Consider the following 18,742-nt stretch of genomic DNA (forward strand, 5'->3'; position numbering starts at 1 on the left):
ATAAATAAATTCAAAATCTTATTAAAGGTGTACCTCATCACATAGAGATAACAACAGACGTTATTATATACAGATCTACAGCTGCCACTTAATTCAGGATGCTTGGTAATATTAAACAGTTGGCTCCTCCAAATAATGTCAACTAAATGTTGAGATTCTTGTTAGTGGAAGATATGTTTGGTCTGCACATCTCAGATAAACTGTAAGTGTCCTGCTGGGTTATGTGGCTGAACACATTTTTCCATTGAGAGAGATCTGAGTGGAAACAGCCAGACTCCATCAAGCTATCATGAGGGCTCACAAATGTGTAAAAGTGTGTAAAACAGCTAACTGACAGCATCTCTACAGTCACAGCTTGTCAAACCTTGAAGTGGATAGCCTACAAAAGCAGAAAACCACTCAGTGTTTCACTCCAAGTGGGGGCACATGATCGTCATATTTGGACAAATACCTGGTCTGTTGCATATTTATGCTGCATATTCTGTTTAAACATGCTAATTGTAAATTTTGTGCTAAAAGCACGTAGCCATCCTGACTTTTACACACAGAACAAAAAGTACCAGAACTGATACACACAGAAACTGAACATACTTTGAATGCCACGGTGTACCTTAGCATTGTTGCCCACCAGGTGCAACTCTTCATGGCCACACTCTACACTTTCAGGGTCATGTGCCGTGACACAAAACACTCAAGATGTTTCCAGAAACTTAGGTTTACTCCTGTGACCTACCGTTAAAGAACTATTTCAGAGTGAATGTGTGTGTGTGTGTGTGTGTGTGTGTGTGTGTGTGAAACTGCGTCATGTTATCGAGTCAGCATGGAACAAATTTCAGCATTTTATTCAATTCATGCATATTTCAGGTTGTTTTGATGGGAAAATGGGGTTGAATGCAAAGAAAGTGACTACCGAGTCGCCCCAGAATTTGGAATAATCCTTATTTTTGCAGGGTTTGTGCCTGTTCTTTTTTTGTGTGTTCATTTTTAGAAATTAGCTGCTTTTCCCCAAGACAGGTTAAGGAGAAGAAGCCTTGGAAACTGGCAGATGGATGGTACTAGGCTGTTTGGCTCTAATAGCTGAGAGTTAAAAAGGAGAAGGTAAGGCAATTAAACTGTGGAGCTGCACTCGTGTCCTTGGCTCCAAATCTCTGCAGGATCTCACATAGAACTATACTGAAACTCAATCCCGACTGTAACGCAGCCCAGTCTGTGTTTGTGCGTACATGTACTGTGTTCGTGTGCATGCGTACATGTTCAGACAGCTCAAATCCAAAGTGCCATAGTTCATGTCAGCAAAGCAGCTAGGTGTTTATGGCTGTAATGGAACACAGTGGCTCATGTTTTCAGTGAAGAGAAAGGCTGGAGCATGCATGTCTCATATAAAAACATTTATTAGCCCTGCTGACTACTTTAATTGTAACCTCTTTTTGGTATCTTAACATTTTCTTCTGGTTCAAGTGTCTACATGGCAATTAATACATTTATTATTCAGAGAAATACCGACATATAACCCAGCAGACATACACATATTTAACAAGTGCTGTGTGTGTAGTCTAACTCAGTCTGACGGGTATTCCACCTTTTATAGACTGTGACTTCACAGCATAATAAATAATAAATAGGTAAGTTGGAGACGGACACAGATGTGAAAAAATATGGCAGTGGTGTAGAGTGGGTCAAGTTAACATTTGTTCCCACTTATATGGTACATATTTTGAATTACTTTGTCAAATATTATTGTATTTATCCGCTTTATCTTTTACTGGTAATCACACACATTAATTCTATTTTCTGAGAAACCATCTGTATGACAGTATTATATCCGTACTGCTCAATAAAAACAGAACAGAACAAAGCCAAGACCATAATCAAATACAGCAGTCAGTGCTTAATTAGAGGATGTTTTTGCATGCGAACAAAACAGGTGCATTCATTACTGTTGACGTGAACTAAATCAACAGAATGGGTTTATTTTACTCGAATGATTGTATCTTGTTTTTTAATGTCTCTGAATCAGTTTTTGACATGAATTACTTTACTATAGTATGATCTGATTTGGAAAATTAGTCACAAGGACAAATGTATAAGTCTGTCATGATGTAACTAAATATAGTGCAGTCAATGTGTAGTTTTAACAGTTTTTCCAAGTGCTGCAAACTTCAAAAACAATTAGCAGTACAAAAATAATTCTAGTTAAACAGCCAGTTTGTACGTTTGTGCTGTGACTGATATTTAAAGCAGTGCTATTCATTTTTTTTTCTTTACAGTTCATCAAATGACTGATGAACGTGTGTAATGTGAAAAGGGGTTTGCGTGTAGTGACGAACCCACAGAGATTTTGCAGTTCCTCTTCCTCAGTTCTGTGGCTCAGTCTTGTCATCAGTCTTATTTCTAGACGGAAGCCGTAGGAAGCTGTTGTCTGTGGTAAACCCTGATAAATTGACTGTGTGCAACAAACAGCGGACAGACAAGGGCAAACATAGTGGAGAGTTTAGCAGCGAAACAGCCAGATATTTTTCTCTGTATGTTTTCTGAGGAATTGGTGAGACCAACTCTGGTAAGACCAGAGTCTTACATTTGAAATGTTAGTTGCTTAAACTTTAATAAGGTTCAATAATAAAGCCTATAACCCTAAAATCACATATAATTTCCTTAATTAAGACCTCATACTTTGTGATAAATAATATTATTATGTCCTCTAAAAAATGTTTGGCAAGAAATTCAAACCACTAACTACAAAGACCACTGCCCTTTACTGCATTATCTGTGATGATCAGTTCCAGAGTCATTTTAGGAGAATTATCTGTAAATAAAAATGGATGAAATTTTTATTTTTCAGCACAAGAGATGGTGGGACTTTATGTCTTCAGCCTTCCTCTCAGGCTGCATACAGCCCCCAATAAACACCACCAAGAAGACAGGACAGAGTGTACAGTATGTTGCCTGGGAGGCGAAACCCAGCTGAGCAAGTTAATACTGAAGGTGATTCAGATGAGCATATTAACATTTTGATCAGAGCTTCTGTTCTCTTGTGAGTGATTATATATTTATATACAGTATTTATATTTATATTTTTAAAGCAACAAAATAAAAAAAAAACTAAGTTGCATTTTGGATAGTGTCATTTTCATGGTAATCTAAAGAAGGATTTCCCCCTTATAAAGTAAAAAAGTGTTATTACACGCAAATGTCACGATCATTTTTTCCTCGGCACGTTCCTGGGTTCAAATCACACAAGCCTGGTTTTGTGCTACACAACAAGGAGGTTCTGGAAAGGAGATCCAAAGAAGGTATGTGGAAAGAGAAGAATGGCACTATTGTCTGTGTCTGGTTGCAGAGTGCAGAATCTTGTTAACCTTTGGAATCTGGCATAGTATCAGGCTGGCAGGAACACAAGGGTTGGCACCTGCCTTTGATATGCCTGGACAAGGAGGAACGTGGACAACCTTGTGTCTCTTGCACTTGTGTACACATACACACACACACAGGTTGACAAAAAAAAAAAAAAATCTGTTTTTAATGTGTAAGCTTACACAAATATCATTCTAATGTAACACTGGTGTAACAACAAACGCTTCATCTCACTGATTTTTCTACTCTCTAAAAGAGTGTGTGTAACATGTACAGTAAGGTAGCAGCATTTTTGAAATTTCCAGGATAAGAAATGTTATTTTAAATATTTAGTGTGTGCGGAACTATTTTTAGTGGCTCTCCAATATGACCGAAGTTGTGTCTGTCTGTATTGCGTGCTATATATTTTTGTAGTCTGGAGTAGGATTTCATGGTCTACTGAGTTAAAAGCAGTTCAAGAGCCCCAGGGTGACTGTTTTGTGTCTGTCAGCCACAAGTGTTAAGGCTTGTTCATTTTATCATTGACTGACCTGAGACAACCCTCCACTGTTATAATTGGTTACCAACCCAAAAAGGGGACCAATTCTCTACACCATGGTTGCTCCCTTGTACTCTTACTTTTGTTACTTTTGCCTTGATATTGTGCCAGTTCCCTTTATAAAACTTCCTTTGGCTTCATGCCAAACTCTCTCAAACTGCCCTCAAATGGCCCCTGGCAGAGTGCAGTACTGGCTCATCCCAGAACTGCAGGTGTTCCCACTGGTTGTGGCCATGTCCTCACCCCTTCTGCCCCTAAATGGGCACTTGCCAGAGGATTCACACGCCCAGGGGGTCTGCACCAGAATGGTTGCACTTGGGCCAGGAATTGGACTCTAGGAGGGGGTGCTTTATTTCGAGGCCAAAGGCACAGCACTGTAGCATTGTGGCCATCATCTGGTAACAATGACACGGCAGAACCAATCGACATCAGTAGGAACTTCAACACAGCTGCAGCTTCCAGCCCACAATGACACAGCATGGCTCTCCTGAGGGGACATGATGTTGCTGTCTCAGAAGTTTTTCCTGAAAAATTGAATACTGCAAGCAATCTGGACTTGAATATTTTGTAGAACTTGCATTTTCCAAAGTTAAGTTTGTATAGGTAAATATTTAAATTTGAGGTTAATTCCCCATAAATCATGTCTGCTATTTATTAATTAAAGAATGGAAAAGATTTTTGTAATTAATTGAAAACGTACTGAGTATGAGTTTACTCTGTGTCTGTCTATAAATGCTGTATTGTTTTACAAGATTAAATCAACATAAATTTATTTAATGACGCTTTTTAGACACTGATCAACAGAAAAAGACACCAGTGTCAAAGTGAAAACAGATCTCTAAATTAATTACAAATATAAAGTACAAAATACTTGTTTGCATAAGTATTTTCCCCTTCCAAGTCATTATTTAGTAGATGTGTTTTTGGCAGCAATTACAGCCTTGAGTCTGTTTGGATAGGCCTCTATCAGCTTTGCACATCTGGACACTGCAATTTTCCCCCCATTCTTCTTTGCAAAACTGCTTAAGCTCTGTCAGGCTGCATGGAGATTGTAAGTGAACAGCCTTTTTTAAGTCCAGCCACAAATCCTCGATTAGATTGAGTTCTGGACTCTAACTGGCTCGACCATTACAGGACATAAACATTTTTTTTTTTTAAGCCATTCCTGTTGCTTCGGCTTTATACTTAAGCTCAGTGTCTTGCTGGAAAACAAATCTTCTAACAACTTGCAGACTGCATCAAGTTTCTCTCCATGATTTCCCTGTAATTTGCTGCATTCATTTTACCTTCTTCCCTTCCAGGACCTGCAGCAGAGAAGCATCCCTACAGCATGATGCTGCCACCACCAGGCTTCATGGTGGGGATGGTACTGTATGTTCAATAGGATGTGCAGTATTTGGCTTACACAAAACATGGTGTTTAGTCTGATGGCCAATAAGCTCAATTTCAGTCTCATCAGACCATTGAACCTTCTTCCAGCTGACTTCAGAGTCGCCCACGTGCCTTCTGGCAAACTGTAGCCGAGATGTCATGCGAGAGAAAGAGCGGCTTTCTCTTTGTCACTCGCCCATAAAGCTGCGACTGGTGAAGCATCCGACCAACTGTTATACTGTATGCACAGTCTCTCCAATCTCAGCCTTTAAAGCGTGTAACTCATTCTGAATTGTCATAGATCTTTTGGTGGCCTCACTAGTCTCCTTGTTGCACGCTCACTCAGTTATTGAGGATGGCCTGTTCTCGGCAGATTTACAGTTGTGCCATACTCTTTTCATTTGTTCCAATGGTTATGAAATTTTCTTCTATTCATCCCCTAATTTATGCTTTTCAATGAGCTTTTCACTGAGTTCACTGAGTACTTCATGGTGTAGATTTTACAATGATATGCGCGTTTCCAACCAGCTGTTCTTATTCACATTTTCAAGTTGTGCGTAACAAATCCTGAGTGTAAATGCAGAAAATCTGAAAACATTGCAAAAAGGAAAAGTTGGTGTATTGGTAAGAGCAAAATGTGACAAAGTGCAATAAAATCTGACATTGTGAATAAATGTCTTGTGAGTCCCCCAACTTTATGGAAGGGCAAATTGTTCCATAGTCCGTGCATTTAGGAAGACCGTGAGCTGAGGTTGAAAACTCTGGAAACAAATAGTGAGAAGACATTCAGTCAAGATATATATGTAAACCAAAGGAAATTATGTGTCCATAAAATAATAGAGACATAATTGCAGTTACACAATTTGATGGTAAGGTGAACAGAATACATATCACACTTTGGATAGACGAAAAATAAAAAATCACTGATCAGCTGTCATGGACCTTATCGTGCTCTACTGCTGGCTATTGGACTTGTTACTTGTCAACACTATCATAGAGAAATGTTTGACATTCTATGAAATCCTGCTCATGTCAAATGTGCTAGGCAATGACTTCTAAAACTGACTCTTTAAGGGAAGTTTATACTAAATAGAGAGAAGGAGACTCACTGTACGTTTCACAGTCATTCTTAGATTTTATTTATCATTTTGAAAGCTTAAGTACGTATTGTTTTAAGAAGTACAGTAAGATCATTCGGGGAACAAATAGAGCTGTTTCAGATTGAACAGAATTAAATGGCCTCTTCTTAGCTGTGATGACAAATTGGACATTTCAGTGTATGTCTATTCATGTGTCAAAACACGTGTACAGTGCATGTGTGCTTATTACGACTTGAATGCAACATATCTAAGTTTCCAAGACTTGTTCGGCACGCCAAGTGACGAGTTGGCAAAGACAGCACTCTGCAAAGGTTGATGTGCCATCTTGACATAAAAAAGAAGCGCCCACCTCGACCAAAAACAACCTCAATGTTGGACCCTAGAGTGCCATTTATCATCTGTTTTCTCTGTTTTTCATCCAGTTTCTGTTTTTTTTTACTGTTTCTCTTGGTCTCCCACACAGAGCCACACAAAACTCACCAAAGGGAACTCAGTGGATCTGTGTTTTTGTTCAGTTAACAGTTAACAGAATTATAGCCACAAATTAATCCATGCATAACATCAATTTTAAAGAGGAAAATCCAGCTGTTATGGAAAAAAACTTTATTGGACACATTCAATAGATACATGATTAATAGCATCGTCTGCATTTCCCCTTCACATTATATAAAATAATCATGGAGATGAGTTAGGATAGAGTTCCCATGACTCAGTGCTTCCCAACAAAACTGTCTGTATCCTTCAGAAATCAAATTATTCAAGCTAATGAATTTAAATAACTAAAATTAATAGAATTTAGTATTGCACTTCTGTACAGTTGGGGGACAGATTTTTAAAAGAATCGTGGTCAAGGATCAAAGCAGAGCAGAAGCTGAGAAGTCCTGACCTTTAGTCCCTAGTATGAGTTAAGCTCCAAAAACACTGGATCCTACATTTCCCATAATGCAACTGCATGACGTCTTTTATCAAACCTTCCATGCCTTATAAATCCCTGTTTCTCTCAAGTTTCACACCCTCAGATAATGTTATATTAAAATATTAAAAAATAACAATATGTGTATGATATAAATGATACACATTGACATAATATAATGTCAATTTTATATCTTGAAGTAGAATTGCTAATTAAAATTGTTAGCTAAAATTCTGCCATATTAATAAAATAATATGATTTAGTTTTACCGGTAAATATTGAAAATAATCTTCATGTAAACTTGGAGAATTTGCCACGTGAAGCTGACAAATTAGAAACACTTTCAGCTTTGGCTTTGACAGTATAAAAGAGGAGAACCATATGTGCAAAAGCCCTCTTTTCTGGTAAACTATGTCATGTACTCACGCTGTAAGTTCAAGTGGAGATCTGGACTACATCGATAGTGCACAGAATGACCCCAGCTGCTCGCAAGACAGTGATACAAACCAGAGCTTTCTTGCGGTCACATCACTGAGGGTTACAGCATAAAACTGACCTCCCAAGAACACAAATTTTGAGCTTCTCTGATGGAGGCGTAAACATAAATAAGAGGGAATTATGTGGTGGTTGAATTTATTCATTGAAACCTGTAATTACTCGATTACATTTTTATGGTTACATATAGAGTGGGTGTGAAGGATCTTAATCCCAGATATGAATAAATTAAATATTCCACCTCCATTTGTGGTTACATGGGTTTCTTAGTGTTGGTGTAGTGCATCACAATTAGCTGCCTCAGGGGCTGAGAAAATATCATATGAAATGGCATATTATCCTGTCTGTGGGAGCAAAAGGGCTCTCACTTTACCTACACCAGATTCCCACAAGCAGACGATAGCGCAGGTACAGTATATCCTCTCCAAACATATGCATGGATTGTCTCCTCATACAGCTGTTGACAGAGCAACTGCAGATGAGACTAGAGACTACAACTATCGCTGTTGAAAGAAGTTACAATGAACTGATAACATATCACTTGCTTAACTGCAAGTGATATGTGGACAATGAGACAACTGAGTGAAGTTATCATTCAAAGAAAAGACCATGATGCCATAAATCATAATAGAGTATGCAGATGTCGACTTGCAACACTGTAGAAAGCTCTGTTTTAAAATTATTTTTCTTGATTGCATTTTTAAAAACTATACCGTGTACAGAGTTACCATGGTCACCCCATTTTGAGTGATGAATATGCAACATTCAGCATCTGCTGCTGTGAATTTATATGGGAAAGGACTGAAAACACTGCCAACATGGGAAAAAGGTGTTGTCCAAGTGCTAGCACAGTGTTTTCTGAATGAGGCTAATAGTTATATAGATATTTTATACAAACTTGACCACAGATAAGAACAAAATCTATTTGAAGTTCTTGTGATTTTGACAAGGCAAAAAAAAAGTGCTGTTTTAAAATGAAACCTGATATGTGAATATGCCTCCAGGCTTTGTGCCTGTGTCACATCAGCAGTAACATCTTTCTTCTTACTGTTGGCCTGTACTGTACTTAATCATCACACTAACTGGTAATCTGTCTCCCTGTTCCTGAAGTCATCGTTCCATAAGGGTTTTTGGAATGACCCGTGTTGTTGCGGGAAATAAATTTGCCGCTTTTATTCTGCAGGCCAGAAGCACATACCTGAGGTCGTATTGCTGCTGGGCTCTGGTAGTATTCGGTCAACTGTAGCTACTGATACTTCACTGAAACAAATTTGGGTTCACTGCCATCTACTTGATGCATCATCGGCTGTTCTTACTTGCAGTTCTTTATTTTTATTCTATGAATAACTTTTATAGGTCACAAATGAGGAGACTAAAACAACATTCAGGTTCTGCTTCGCAGGTGATGACACTTGTGGCTTACAGTATGCCTCAAATTAGAATTCACAAGGGAAAACTTTGCAGGTTTTGAAAAAAAGTTAATTTATTTTAAAATTCTAAGCTTGACCACTACCGGCCTGTCAGTGGATGAAAGAGTATCTGAATGGTAGTTTCAGGGTGTTTAAAGAAAAACTCAAACAAATTCTACTTCAGTGGTGTCATCAGTGCCCAATAGAGTGGTGAACATTGGATGAAAAGATTTCTGTGGTTTCTCTGTTCATCAAAAACTGCTGATCATGTCACATGCTCTCATGTTGATCTGGAAAAATGGTTGACTCACTCACTGTATTGTTAATGTACCTTACTGTGCAGTTGCCTAATATAGAATGACGAGCGTGAGGAATTCTGCATTTCAGCTATGTTTTCCATTGCATGAACACATCCACACTTTTCCTATTACACAGGGAGGACTAGTTTTATTCTCTCTATTTCTCACTAATTCAAAATCACATTTATTCCAAATGAACCGAGAGGGCCGAGCAACATAATGATTCACTGAACATCTTTGGGAGAAAACAGTAGATAGAGGCAGACCCCAACTAAAACATGTACAAATTACACAGATAAAATCACAAAGGTCAAAGGAAGACACTCACAATATTAACTGAACCAAACAAAATGTACATTTCTTCATTTGGAAAACAAAATGTTTGGTCTACAAGCTAGCACACACAGGGTGTGCTGAAAACCTGACTTAGCAAGCCAAAGACACAGCATGTAAACAGTATGACAAGGTCCTGCACTCCCAAAGAAAGACTGTTGTTCCAGTGTGGACAGGTTCTTGGCTCACTCGCTTTGAATGACTGATTGGATTGTAGTCAAAACTCCGCTTCTGGCATGGCTCTGCAGGAAAATAGAACAATATTGGGCGCTGTCAATTTGTCAGGGTATTCCATTACATTACAACGGTGTGGATCAGATGCAAATATGAGCTGAGTCATCAGCATTTGCCAAACAAATATTGCAGTGTCTTACACAATGTCAAATTTGATGCATAGATGTTGGAGTCAGGGTCATACATTACATAAAACACTAAAAGAAGTAGCTTGTGAGATGTCCTTTTACAATATACGGGAATCAGAATTCAGATCCTAACAGTCACCATGGACAATAAGAGTATTATGGTTGCAGCTTTCGGTCATGTCACACAGGAAGAGAAGCACCGGCACAGGATGTGAGAGAGACACTAATGAGCTGGGGAATGCAGACCAAAGGTAAGTAATATAACTATTAACTTTTTTTTGTTTGTTTGATTTCTCTCATACACATATAATCATACACATGTGTCAGTTTTAACAGTTGAAACATTTTGATGCCACACTACCTTAAAACCATGGTAACCGATTTGCATATTACCATATTATTGTTATGACTGTTATGACTACTGTGATATTTTCATCTTTGTTTGGTTTGCCTTGTTTTTTGTACATATTATATTATGTTTTGTGCATCAACCTTTGTCTGTCCTTATGTAGTTTATCTGTTCCTATCATTGTTGTATCTGTAAAATCACTATTTTCTGTTTTGATTTCTCACCAATAAAAGATAAAAAAGTGTAAAAAATGTAACTATCTATTTTAGTTTTCCTTTTTATTGACATAAAATTAAAACTTAAAACTGATGATGGCAAATATGACTAATGACTCTAATTAGAATGTGTTTTCATATTTTATAAATAACAGGCTCACAGTTTATGCAAAGCTTTAAAAAAATATTTTTGCAAATAAAAAAAAGTTTTTTCTACAACAGGCCTCTTTCTTCTTCTCTTCAATTCCATCCTCTTTACCTTTTCTCTTCTGTTCATTCTTGCCTCTTCTCTCTTTTATGTCCTCTATTTGCAAAGGCAAAGCTGGTGAAAGCCCTACATGGTAAAAACATAGTTTCTATAGTTATAGGTCCTTGAATGCCTCAGTTTTGCCCCTGAAATCTATTCTCCAAGTGCTAAAGTAAGAGCCAAACTGAGTGGTCATCATTAAGCCATGTCTATTTGTGTCTTCTTACGTTTATCTCTACCTCGGTATAGTGCCATGTGGATATGGAGAGAGCTTGTGTTGAACATGGTGCAAAAAGAGACAAGTGCTCAGTGACTCCTAGACAAAATAAGGTCAGTGGTGAAGCTGTTTCGGAAGTCCTCTGTAGCAAAGAGAATGTAGCAGAAGTGCGGCCTCATTGTTGTGACTGACTGCACCACTTATTGGTTAAGTACATTTACCGTGATCAAACGCCTTCCTCAAGTGAACAACACTCTCTGCCAGATTGCAGATGACTTGACATGGGATGCTTCCCAGTGCAGGGCAAAAGCTGAGAGCTTTGCATGACTTGCTGATGCTTTTCGCAGGACACACCAGTAGTGAATAACACTAATAAAACTGTAAAAGCTTTCTAAAATTTGACTAAATATTGTAAAAATTAATTGACTAAAATTAGAATAAAATGTTTTTTGCTTTCTTTAACTAAAACTAACAAAAATTAAAAGATTAAAATGCGACTAATATGCATTTTAGTCAAAATATTAAGACTAAATTGAAATCATCTGCCAAAATGAAAACTTTCTCTCTGAATTCTAAACTTCTTGGCTACCTGCACTGCTACTAAACTCCGTTGTTATTGTGAATCAGGACACTAACATAGAAAACCATATGTGGCTGGGCTGTGGTAGGGCCCGGATTTGGTTTTAAAATGTCAAGTTACACTGACCCTTTAATATGCAACTCAAACCAGCTAAAAGCCCACAGATCCTGTATAATGATACATGTGACAGTAAATGATAGACAGAGACAAAGAATTCCCCCAAGATTACAGAACTGATTACTTAATTAAACAATTAAACAACAACTAGCAATTAAACAAAATATAAAAACAGGAAATTTATTAAATTTAATTGGTTTAAAAAAAAAACAAACAACAACTTTACAATACAACGTTGCTGTGGATCGTGAGGGGAGGATTTATACTGAGACAGAGTACTCACCACACTCCTATGCCCTACACACACACAAAACATACACACAGCAAAGCAAAAAAAAGAAGGGAAAAAAAGAGAAAAGAATGCAAATTGTGAAGGAAGTGCAAAAATTACCACCAAACACACAATTATGAGGGTGTGAAGCACAGGTGAGAAACTCTATCACCAAATCCCCAATGTCTGGGTAGCAGAGAAAACAAGTTAAATTGACAACATTAGCGCCATGTGGCAGCTACAATGATCTATGTTATTAACTGCTTGGAGGAAAGCAATGAGCGCCACAAAGGTGCTGAACTAGAATATCTAGAACAAAAGAAACTATGACTAACTGAACTAACAGAAACCACCTAATGGAACTGAAGGCTAAATAATGTAGATGAGAATAGAACAGAGATAAAACAAAAACAAAGCAACTGTATTAACAATTATACAAAACAGCAGTCAGAGTCTACAAGAAAACAGATTAAATTAATTAATAAGCTGCCAAACAAATGTATAATATAAACAAATATAACATCGGCATTTACATCTCCTGCCTGATTATTGCGCAATACTCATACAGATGGTTCAACAAGTTGAAGCGGGGGTTGCTTTGGAGAGGGACCTAGAGTATAGCTGTATCCCAATTCAGGGGCCGCATCCTCGAAGGACGCGGTCTACAAAAGGCGTTTCCTTCGTAGACTGCGGAGGCCGAACCGAGTGTTATTGAATGAGATGGTCTGGTCTACGGAGGATTTCTTATTTGCGTCACCAGCTGTTCCTGCCCTTACCCTTGCATCACGAAACACCGCTCCTGTCGCCTAGCAACCTTGACAGCTGCAGTTGACAATCAGGACACATCTAGTGGACATGGAGCCATAAATTTTTGTTTTATTTACTTTTTGTTTTACCATTTATTAGAGGAAATGGAGATGCTTCACCACCAGTATCTCAGGCTGAGAGAGGACCATGGCCAGGTATATTAAGACTGGTTAAGCTGTGTACTTTTAGCCAACAGTAATTCTGACCTTAGCTAGTTAACTACAGTTAGTTAACATAGTTTATATGGCTAATGTCATTTAACTTTGACAATATAATTTAAATATTAAATATATTTAAAATAGCCCCAACCTTACTATAATATTAAAAAGGGTCTTGTCATTAATCAGCTAAAACAAGTTGAGATAGATAGATAGATAGATAGATAGATATTTCTCTATCTTCTTCTTTCCCTAAACCAGCCCAGACTCCTATACTGAAGGGTAAACCTGAGTGTCCCTGTGCTGGACAGGTTTTTGAACCAGCAGGACACACGGCCTGATTTTCAGCTGAGCAGGGAGGCCCTGGCGGTGCTGCTGGACCTTCTCAACCAGGAACGGAGACACGGATGGGGTGCCACAATTGAGACCCTGTTGTTTCTCTTCTGGCTGGCAAGTGGGGCATTATACAGGGTGGTCTCCAGAATGTTTGGAATGCCTCGTTCCACTGTCTACCGCATGGTCCACAGAATCACTGAGGAGGTGGTGGCCATTTGCCACAAGGTCATCCACCTCCCAAAGACCGTGGAAGCCCTGGAGGCAGTATCCCGTGGGTTTGCAGGGCTGGCAAGACACAGAGCCTTCATGAAAGCTGCCATGTCCACATCAAGCCACTGAGCGGCCCTGATGATCAGTAATACAGGAACAGGAAACTGTTCCCTTCAATCATCCTGCAGGCTGTCTGTGACCATCAGGGCTGCTTCATTGACACCTATGTGGGCTGGCCTGGGTCAGTCCATGACTCAAGAGTGCTCTGCCACAGCCCACTGTACAGGAGTTCACTCAACCTTCCTCCAGGGCACTTCATCCTTGCAGAGGATACCTGTGCCTCCAACACCCACTCCCCCTCATCACTTCCTACAAGAGGCCAGTACAGGGTGTGAGAGCCCAGCATTTAAATGGCCACCATTCCAGGGCACACTCCATTATAGAGCATGCTTTTGGGATGATGAAAACCAGGTTCCGGGCCATCTTCCTGCAGCGCTGGAGGTGCACCACACCTTTGTACCTCACGTAAGTAATCACTCAATAGGACTTTGTTAGAATACTGAAGTAAATAAAACAGGATGAATTATTTTTCAGGAGGTATAATTTCTTTTCTTTTTTAACCTTTTTTTTTTTTTTTTACCATTTTACCATTTCAGGTCATAACAGCATGTGCTGTCCTCCATAACATCTGTTTTGGGGCTGGTGACATCGTGGCCCTGGAGGATGAGTGTGAGGAGGATGTGGAAGAGGATGAGAATGGGGAAGAATGGGGAGAATGGTTTAGAGACAGTCAGTGGTGCTCCCTGGCATGACCAGCTGTCCACAGAGGTGTTTGTCCTGGAGGAGGTACCCCCACGGCTATTTTATTTTGCCTGTTGAAATATTTGATGTTGAGATTTCTTTTGTCATAATAAGGTTGTGAAGTAGTATTTTGTATGCACTGTCTTTTATTCTTGCCTCTTTCTGAAAACATCTTAGTGACACAGCAGCCGTCGATTGACTCAGCCCTGCAAACCCAATTGATGGACGATGCGGTGGACAGTGGAGAGATGCATCCCCAGACACGCTCTGGAGACCACTTCAGATGATGACAGAAGACATCAGGGTCTTTATTGTGGCAGCCCATCCTGGTTCAGCAGCACCACCAGGGACTCCCTGCTCAGCTGAACCAAAATATACATGAACACATTTTCTAAGGCCTAATATTTATAAAATTTAACTTAAGACTTTTTGAGGACCTGCAGACACCCTGTTATTCCACATCTTATGTACTTTATTCATGTTGTAAATAGTTGTAAAGGCCGCTGTAATAAATGAATGAAATAAACAGTGTATTTAACAATTACTTTATTTATTTACTAACAATTTTAATTCATTCATTCAACATTTTTTTTTATTTTTCATCTAATCTCTTGAGTAGAGGGAAGTGTCTATCCATTCTCTCATGTCTTCCTTCCTGAGCTGAAGAAGCTCATCCTCTTTCTCTCTTTCTCTTAAGTGGCTTTGGCTGGCTTTCTTCCTCCTCCTGGTCATCCACTGTTGTACTTGGCCCTGGTGTGTCCTCAGGGATGGAGGCAATTAGGACAGGGGGTGTGGTGGAATGCCTCTGTCCCAACACCTCATCCATGAGGACAAACCATGGCCAAGTTGCAGTAGTGGGTTTCCCACTCACACCCTCTCCTGACCCTAGACAGTTGCAATCCTAAGGAGAGGAAATCAATCATGGCAGTTGACAACAACAACAACAACAGCAGCAGAAGCAGCAGCAGCAGCAAGCTAATTTCAGCAAAAGTGTGTATATTAACTTGCATGATTAAAATAAATATGATTTCAATTTAAAATCATATGTACATACATTTTTTTTAATTGTCCCTTTGTTTTTTTTGTTTTTTGTTTGTTTGTTTGTTTGTTTGTTTGTTTTTTGCTTGCAGGGGAGTCATCTTGTCTAGCAGGCCAGTTTTCTCCAGAATTGTCCTAATCACAGAGAGAAAATAAGAGAAAAGGGAAACACTTATCATGTTAAAACGGAGATGCAAACTTAGGAAGATCTGAAAAGGTGACACAGCAGAACAGACAAAAAATCCCCCAGAAATCATTTACTTGGACGTCTGGTCATGTTAAGAGCAGAACTTTTTGGTCTGGAAATGGAGAGTTTGCTGGGTTTTGTTGCGTGATTCTGCTTCTTAGCGGGGACATTCATCTAAATCCTGGCCCTGTCCATGCTCAGCAAATGCCAAGTGACGGTTTTCAGGATACATCCATGCTCTGTGAAGGAGTGGTGGGTTGGAAGCCGTTTAATCTTTGCTCAGTGTCCATGGCGTTAACCGAGGTGGCGTCTTGCCATTGTGGAGCTGTGATTTTCGATCAGTTGCACCCAAGCCTCACATGGCTGTGCTGTGGCTGGACAAACCACGGTTCTGACCTGCAGACCCACACAGATCATTATAATGCTACAATGCTACAAGGTAACTCTGTCATCCATCCTGAACTCAAATTACAAGAAGCTAATGATGAACAATTATTAAAGTTTCAGTGCACTATTTGCAATGTCGTCGAGACAAAACAACAGAAAATGAAAATGTTTCAAACTGTAAATCCTGCAAAGGTGTTATGGGATTCAAATGTTAAACCTAAGGGTATTTTTGTGGACACTTAAATGTCAGAGGCATCTTATCAAAAATGGAACAACTTGAACAGTTATTAACAGATTCAAACCTTGATTATTTATGTCTTTCTGAAACCTGGTTAAACCATGCAATTCCATCTGATGTTAATATCCCGGGATATAATATCTATAGATGAGATTGCTCTCATGGTAAAGGAGGGGGTGTTATGGTTTATGTTAAGGAAAGCCTTCAAAGTAAACTAATGGAATTTTCTTGTGACACTCTTGAATGTGTTGGAGTGACCATAATCCTCCCCCCAGAAATGTCTTTTAATGTAATTGTATTGTATCGACTGTCAACTGCAAAGGAAGTTTTCTTTGATCATTTTACTGGTGTTCTTCAACAGTGTGATGGTAAAGAAGTATTCTTAATGGGTAATTTTAACTTTAACTGGTTAGATAAAAAATGTGGTTAAAAATTAAAGTTAAAGGATATTAGTAAAGGATTTCAGATGACTCAAATGATTAAAAGTTCAACAAGAATTATAAAATCCTTGCAAACCTTGTTGGATTTAATTTTTACAAATAAAGTGGTTTGCGTCTCAAAAACATACAATCTCATTACAGGTATTTCCAGTCACATACTCACTTTAGTTGCTAGGAAACTATCCGAGATGTGCTACAAAAATTGAAATATAACAGAAGGGGGAAAAAAAATCATATATTCCAAAGCAAGACCTGGGAATATTAGATAATGAATTAAGGCAAACTGACTGGACTGATTGAACATATGGTAAAAAATTGTGAGTGGGCTTGTGATAATTTAAGGTCTACATCAAAACAAACCATAGCTAAATATACAAAGGCAAATGAGTAGACAACTGTTACCATGGTTTAATGATGCCCTATGGCAATTAATGAAAAAGCGGAATGCAGCCCTTAAAAATCTTTAAAATCAAGTTTGTAAACAGATCACTTTACAAAAGTCTCAGAAATAAAGTTACAACACAATTAAGGAAGGCTAAAGCAATTTTTTTTCTTGGAAGTAATTAAGTCTAAATTAGATAAGGAGGGGTGGTAGGAGCACTGTTTCATGACCTGCATAAAGCATTTGATACAGTGAGTTATCCAATACTTCCATCAAAATTGTCCAAATTCAAACTTTCAGCTAGTACACTGAATTGGATAAGGTCTTATTTATCTGGTTGTTCACAATGTGTTCGTATCAATAATGAATTGTCATCAATAAAATTTTGCACAATGGGAGTGCCACAAGGCTCTATTTTCGAGCCATTGTTGTTCAGTTTATACATCAGTCGTCTCCCATCTGTTTGTGAGGATGTGGATATTCAGATGTATGTTGATGACACAGTCGTCTACATTCATGGGCGAGATGCTGAACAAGTAGCCACTAAGCTCTCATTAATGCTTCATAAAGTTGCTAAATGGCTGAGTGACTCTTGTCTTAAATTAAATACAACCCCTACCCCCCCCAAAAAAAACAGTGACGATTTATTTTGCTAATAAACAAAAACAAACCATGTATCCACAGCTTAGTGTTAATGGACAAATAATCAAAAACATTAATGAGGTTAAATATTTAGGATTCCTACTTGACTTAGTATGAAAAAGATGAGTAAAAAATTGGAATATAACAATTAAATTTAGACATACTAGGAACTCATTAACAATAGAAGCATCAAAAACATTTTTGCATGCTATGCTTTTTTCACATCTTCATTATTATATGTCCTGCTGGTCACAGGCCAGTGAGACTGTGCTGAAACCAACTGAAATTCTTTTTAAACAAGCCTTTAAAGTTTTTGACAGGAAATCATTAAACCACTATCATTGAAACATATACAGGCTCTTAAGTTTTGAAAATCTCATTCTGTTTTCAGAAGTTCGATTGGTATTCAAGATAACTCACAATGCTGCCTTTCCACCATTGAAGAGCTCTAAGCAAATGAGCAAAACCTCTCGATCTGCTCTAAACTCAGACGTAAACATCCTTCTGCGGTCGACTGCCTTTGCACAATCTGCTTTTTCATTTACAGTCATCAAACATTGGAATATGCTTCCAGCTGAGCTAAAAACTTGCACAGACTTTCGTTTTTCCCAAGGTGCAAAAAAATGGATATTGAGCAATCCATCATGTCAACATTAATTTTACAGTGATTCAGATTTTAAATTGTAATGAATTGTGATTCTGTAGTTGTACTGGATGAATGTGCTGGTATTTATATGTTGATGTGTGTTTTTATATTTGTCTGTAGAATTGTTAGTGTAATAGAGACTATGTAATGGTGTAACATATAAATGAATGTTTTTATTATCTGGTAACTGTTCTGTGTGTACCTGCCCAGGGACTGCAGATGGAAATTAGCTAATAGCTAAATCTGGCATCAATCATTTCTTCTCATTTTGAGGTTATTTTTTGTGCATGGTCCTTGTTTAGT

The 18,742-nt window shown here is 38.4% G+C and overlaps 1 long non-coding RNA gene across 1 annotated transcript; it reads right to left on the reverse strand.

Moving 5' to 3' along the window:
* Positions 1-9,633: 9,633 nt before the first annotated feature.
* On the reverse strand, positions 9,634-13,083 carry LOC121907439. The gene is made up of 4 exons (XR_006098872.1): positions 12,701-13,083; positions 12,180-12,193; positions 10,995-11,069; positions 9,634-10,051 (listed from the first exon to the last, which is right to left on the reverse strand). It is a non-coding gene; the product is annotated as an uncharacterized LOC121907439 (long non-coding RNA).
* Between the last annotated feature and the right edge of the window lie 5,659 nt (positions 13,084-18,742).

The sequence above is a fragment of the Thunnus maccoyii genome, chromosome 11 (genome assembly GCF_910596095.1).
Source record: "Thunnus maccoyii chromosome 11, fThuMac1.1, whole genome shotgun sequence".
Classification (NCBI taxonomy): Eukaryota; Metazoa; Chordata; class Actinopteri; order Scombriformes; family Scombridae; genus Thunnus; species Thunnus maccoyii.